Consider the following 6,363-nt stretch of genomic DNA (forward strand, 5'->3'; position numbering starts at 1 on the left):
TGATATTAGGTGGTCACACATGAAATGCAGATTTTTATAATTTTTTTAAGAAATGTCATCACAGTACAATGACATAATTTCATTTACAGCTCAAACAATATGTTTGAGTGTGCAGTACCTCTTTAACTTCCCAGGAGTTAAAGTAAAAAAGCAACATTTATATGCCAAGAAAAGATGGCCTGTACCATGACTACTATGAAGATGTTGTGACTCTCACTCTAAAGAAGTCAGACTGGGGGGGTTTACTCACACAGGCAATGGAGGTGATGATTTCAGTTACTCCAAGACCAAGAGTGACATAGCGGATCTTGTCTCTTGGTATACCAGCGTTCAGGAAGATGTCAAAAGAGAAGATGCTGATCTAGAAAGGAGTGAAGCATTGATTCGATTCTGAGAGGCTATAATCGTCATTGTTTGGATGCTAAAATCAGCACTGAATACAACATCTCATCCTCACTGCAGACATGCCCGACAGCTGGTTGAATAAGTAGATTAAGGTGAGCGTTATAAGCTGCCATCGGACACTCCTGTCCCTCAGGAGCTGCAGAGGGCTTTTTTGAGGGGCTGTCTCAATGGATACCTGCTCCACCAACATCTCATCCATCTCCTCCTTGTAGTCACCTTTGCCCCACAGACTCTGCAGAGCTGGGATGAGAAAGACAAAGACACACAAAATGAGAAATGTGCTCCTTTGCTCACACACAGAACAATTGAAGATGCAGTAAATGATTCTTGATAAAGATAGCTGATTGTCAAGTCTCAATCCGAGGTCACCAACCCAAAGCATCAGTATCTGACCATCTGGAAATTAGACTCAATAATCAACTTTCTGTTATGTGTCTGATAATCCAAAATGTGTGGCTAGACCACAACGTACATTGTCACAGGTATTCCACAATATACACCTCTTACTATTTTAAAACACAATACTAATTTAATTGTCCATTTACTTCAAACATAACCAAGATCTTTAGCACTTAAAGATGTGTTAGTTTGTGTTCAAACACTGTCTGTCTTTCAAGTAGTACATTTTAAAGGTAGAATTTGCAGGGTTTGTCTGTTGCTGTTTGTATATGCTAGTGCTGTTCAAAGTCCTTCCCGGCTCAACAAACAAGAGAAGGGCAGCAACAGCAGCATTGGTTGAGAGAGCTAGAGAGTAAATGATGTCAGTGAGTGGCATTAGCGACAACAAGGCAGTGAATGACCACAAAATGTTATTTATCAGAAATATACCAACCTTTTATGCAAGCCTTTTCATCACCTTTCTCTATGAATAAGTATCTGGGAGCCTCTGGGAGAAAAGGCAACACTATAATCTGAACCACAGAGAAAAATGAAGGCACACAGAGGAGGATGTGCCACAGCTCTTCACGACCAAGGATCTCACTGAAAAACAAACGAACAAACAAACAAAACAATTAAAACAAAAGACTTTTGTGTGCTTATGTATGTCCAATTAGAACTTAAGCACAAGCAGATTTTGACTTTCACAAACATACAGTATAAAATATATTAATGTATTGTAAAAGAAAACATTCCCTGGTCTAAAATACAGCCCTCATTCACCATCACGCTTGCCTGAGTAGTTTGTTAAGTTTGCTATTTTATGATGTTTATGTCAGAACATGGTGATTTGATTGTCATTTTTGCACCGGGTTTTACTTATAACCATTGGTGATGTGGCTATATCTTGCAAATTTTTGAGGTTTTGTCCCTTAATGTTGAATGAGGGGACTGATGTTGCTGGGAGCTGCTGCCTGGCTCTCCTTCCATGCTGCTTATCACAATGTATTATTTTATTTTTCACAAACTCAGTGACCCTCAGTTTGAGAAAATGTTGTGACAAAAAGTCTCAGAAAATAGGCCAGTGTGGTCTGGACTTAAAGCCGCAATACGTTATTAAACTTGCTGGAAAAATCAATCATCAAATATACTGAAACGATGATAATTATTGTGGGATTCCAAAAGAAGAGATGACACCGGTGTATCCGAAAACAATGTTTAATACGGGCTTGGGTTTTTCCATAGCATACAGCATGCAGTGTAAGAAGGAATGAACAAATAGCAATAGCTTATATGGAGTTGTCTGACTAGAAACATCTGGATTATCTCAGGCTATTCAAACAACCCAGCTATGGACAGAGCCTTGACCACCAGACATTCTCTTGCCCTTCCCACCATATACCTGTAAATATACGCACAATATATGATCGTAGGACATACCACACTGTTCACACAAACACATCCTAACACATACCAACATCTAAGAAAGTACCACTGGAGGAAAAACAAGTTCTGCCACACAAAGATCTCTGATTTAACAAAACTCAACAGGCTTAAGTCAATCCTAGGGTTAGACTGATGAAAAGGACTCTGTGCACCTTGTTTAATACTGTTTGGAGACTCCTCCTTCTTTTGACATTTCAACTCACATCCAAACATACCTGTGTATCACTTTCCCCTGTCCCTTAGCCTTCTCATAGTCTACACTACAGCAAAAGTCTACTTCCCTTAAGTTCGTGTGGTTTAATCAACCTTTTTAAAATAAATAATATAAATAATATGAAAATAATAAAAAATAATATAAATCAAATGCCTCATATTGACAGTGAGTGAATACCTTAGTCCAAAAAACTGTCCAGACAGTTTGCCAAGTGAGGTGAAGGTCATTGAGGTCAGAGTCACTGCACCCCTTAATTTTCTGGGTGAAATCTCTGCCAGATACATTAAATGGGTGCTGCGTCCCAAACCTGAAGGTCATAAGAGGATGTAAATCAGTCAAGTGAAAACATGATAAACATTACGCTTGTCACAGAATATGGCTTACCTGCTGAGAAGCCAAACAGGAGCCTTGCCACAATAATCATTTCATATGATTTGACATGTTTACTTGCCAGCATGATCCCTGCTGTAAGAGTGGCAATACAGCTGCTGCAGATCATGGCCTTTTTTCTGATGAAGACACAAACCTCACTTCAAGTCTCTTCAGGCTACAGGACTGAATACTGAAGTATTTCTCACTCACCTTCCCAGCATGTCTGCGACAAACCTGACACTGAGGACACCAAAAATTCCCCCGACGGCAAACGTGGAGACAATCAGAGACCATATCATTGTGATAGTCTGTGGAGGTGGAGGCTCTTCATATCTGTCATACCAGGTGCTGTTGATGAAGTCCTGTATGTACTACAGTGAAAGTGAAACTCAGTGAGAGATTGCTCCATTTTACTTTTCCATTTAAACAACCACACCCTCTCTCCGCCTCTACCGCTGAGCAGAGGTGTCAATTTGGTGCAGGAGTTTGGAGAGACAGAAAGAGAGGAGAAGCAACAAACATCAGGATGAAAAGTGATGCATCTCACCGGTGATGGAGAACTCACTCCAGTAGAGTGGAATCCATTATGAAAGCTTCCACCAATTCCCAAAATAATGATGAGAAGCAGAGCTTTACCGCGGGTCTGCAAAGCAGAGTGAAGAACAGAAACAGGACTCAGTAGATAGGTCTAATAAAAGTAATTGTAACCTCCTTCATTTCTATAACCGTATGGTCTTTTTGTCATTTGGGTTTTTAGATCTTAAGTTTTAAAGAAAGGTCTGCAGACTCACTCCTAACCAATAAGAGTAAGGTAAGGTGGAAAAATGAAGTCATAACCCTTTTAAGTTTTAAGTCAAAATAAAGATTTTTCAGTTCAGTAAAGGTTTTACAGTGATTAGTTATTAAATTAACATGCATCACAGGTCTTTCTGATTTGATGTCCAGTATTTTCTGAGTCTGTTTCATAGGGTGGAAATTAACTTTAGTTCCATGTTATCATTATTCTAATGTGCTTTATGTGTCTATTTTTGAGGATTGTGATTGAATATAATATTGAAACAACAAGACAAGTTTTTGATATGTATTTTAGTAATTGTTATATAATTGAAATAAAAAAAAAAGATAAGTTTCATTGACTGAGGCACATAAACAGCCCATTGCAGTAGTCAAGGCATGAAAAAAACAAAGCCATGGATAAGCCTTTCTAAGTTGTGAAGAGACAAAGCTGGCCCGAATTTTGGTCACATTTCTTAGGTGGAAGTAGCAGGATTTATTTAAGGTTATTGACATGTGTCAAGCCTAGATTTCCAGCTGTAGATTTCATGTTTGTTGCCAGTGGACCAAGATTGTACTTTGTGTGCTAGTAGATCCAGGCCTGTCTTGTCTGAGTTTAGCAGTAGAAAACTACAAGTCATCCATTTCTGAATAGCAGTCATGCATTCCACTAAATTTTCAGACAGCTAACATTATCTGGCTTAAAGGACAGGTAGATTTGTGTATTTTCAGTATAGCAGTCATAGGAGACCACATTGAAATGACAGATATTGTTTCCTAATGGAAGCATATAAAGTAAAAATAAAATGGGACCAATCAGTGAAGCTCACGATGAAACAAAATTACTCTCTGAGAGATATGATTCAAAACAATTAAGAGCAGTGCCTGATATGCCTACACAACTAGTTACTCTGTTGATAGGAATGTAATGATCAACATAATCAATCTCAGTACTGAGGTCTAGGAGCAATAAAATAGAACAATCCCCAGCATCAGCACACATCAGCAAATCATTTGTAACCCTAATAAGAATGGTTTTGGTACTGTATTGTTTGCAGAACTGAGGCTGCAATTTCAAATATATTATTATTGTTCAAAACAGCAAAGAGTTGTGTTAGCAGTACCTTTTCAAGAAAATTGGATATAAAAAGAAGTTCAGAAATGGGCCTGTAATTCTGTGGCAGTGCTTTGTCAAGTTTGGGTTTGTTTAATGTGGGCTGAATGCTGTCTTGCTTAATGAGGGTCACGGCCAGAGGGAAGGCAATGGTTAATAATGTGAAGTAAGCTCAGGCTGATGGCACCTATGACCTCTTTCAAGAGTGAGGCGGGTAAAACATCAACATGACTTGAAGAGTGCATGTAAGACACAGTGTCAATGAGCTCAGGAGGAGAAATTTTCTGAAATAGCTAAGCAGTTTAGAACAGACAGGTTAATCAGAAGTATCTGCAGCAACAGTGGGAATTAAATTAAACCTAAAATCAATTAGTTTTTGCTAAAAATATATGTATATAAAAACATTTCTCAGTCAGCATTTGAAGAGGCTGACAAGGCAGGGGGAAGTCTATGGTATTAAATAGTAATCTAGGATTATGTTGTTTACTGATGATTAGGCAATAAGTAGTTGGCTCTATCATCATTCATTTGACTGATATGAGAAACCAAGAAGTCCTTCATATACAAACAGAAAACATGCAGTTTAATCTTTTCCCACTTCCGTTTCGCTCTTCTGCACAATTTTAAAAACTCTGCTAGTTATCATAAGTCCAAGGAGAAGATTTTACAGAGTCCTTTGAACTGAAATGAATTGAATTGAATTGAATTGAATTGAATTGAATTGAATTGAATTGAATTGAATTGAACTGAATTGTCCCTTTAAAGGCATAGAAAAGACACCCAATGCCTCAGCTAAAAAAAGGATCACTCAATGTGTAACTTGATGACCTGTTGAGACATTTAGGAACAATTGGTTTCCTGTTTGCTTTCATTTTACTTGGTAAATAAATGCCATATAACCTACAGTACATCAATGTAGTCAAAATGACTTTCGTATTTCTGAAACTAAACTTACTTTATATGTTGAATAAGATTTTTCTGCTCTACATGTGTTCAGTGTCATACTACTTTTTTGAAGGATGTGGTTAAGAATTAACTCAGGAACTGACAAAGTGGGATGATTCAGCTAAAAGTCACTGAGCTCCTGAAAAAGAAAAGAAACCTGAAAAAAAAAAAAAAGACCTGTTCACCTAAAACAACATGTTATTATGTTTTTCTTATTATATTTTTCCTGACAATGAAATTTGTTAGAACTAAAGCTTGAAGGTTTATACAGAATAACTAGCAAGGTTAGTAAAAGATTTTGACACAAACATGTTTTCTTTCTGGTTAAACTGTCCTGTGAACATTCATTCATCCATTAATTCATTCTCCTCTTAATCAAATTTCTGAAAAAGCAAATCTGTAAAAGCCTACCAGCTGCTGCAGCAAAGTTTCCATCCTGTATTTGCTGGTATGGACTGTACAGTAGTTCAGTCTGCATGTACTCCGTTGGGTAACTCAGGCTGGTTATCATTAACTTTTTGGATTTGGAAGTGACCTGTAAACACCCCGCAAGCTCTATGGGACAACACCTGTGTGACTTACTCATCTGTTTTTCCCAACATGACTCATGGTTATCACCAATGCACATCTGCCACAGTTAACAAATTGTATGATACCTAGATATAGATCCCCATCATTTCTGATCATACACAAATTTCCAATCAGTCCCCACTGA

General features: G+C 37.8%; 2 long non-coding RNA genes across 2 annotated transcripts; both read right to left on the reverse strand.

Annotated features, from left to right (window-relative positions):
* Nucleotides 1-264: 264 nt before the first annotated feature.
* Nucleotides 265-2,746, reverse strand: LOC146331305 (uncharacterized). The gene is made up of 3 exons (XR_014772438.1): nucleotides 2,621-2,746; nucleotides 1,238-1,386; nucleotides 265-645 (listed from the first exon to the last, which is right to left on the reverse strand). It is a non-coding gene; the product is annotated as an uncharacterized LOC146331305 (long non-coding RNA).
* Nucleotide 2,747: 1 nt separating this feature from the next.
* LOC146331306 (uncharacterized) lies at nucleotides 2,748-6,094 on the reverse strand. The gene is made up of 3 exons (XR_014772437.1): nucleotides 6,060-6,094; nucleotides 3,363-3,458; nucleotides 2,748-3,186 (listed from the first exon to the last, which is right to left on the reverse strand). It is a non-coding gene; the product is annotated as an uncharacterized LOC146331306 (long non-coding RNA).
* Nucleotides 6,095-6,363: the final 269 nt, after the last annotated feature.

Source organism: Lutjanus erythropterus, chromosome 2 (genome assembly GCF_056507025.1).
Source record: "Lutjanus erythropterus isolate fLutEry1 chromosome 2, fLutEry1.hap2, whole genome shotgun sequence".
NCBI classification, from domain to species: Eukaryota; Metazoa; Chordata; class Actinopteri; order Lutjaniformes; family Lutjanidae; genus Lutjanus; species Lutjanus erythropterus.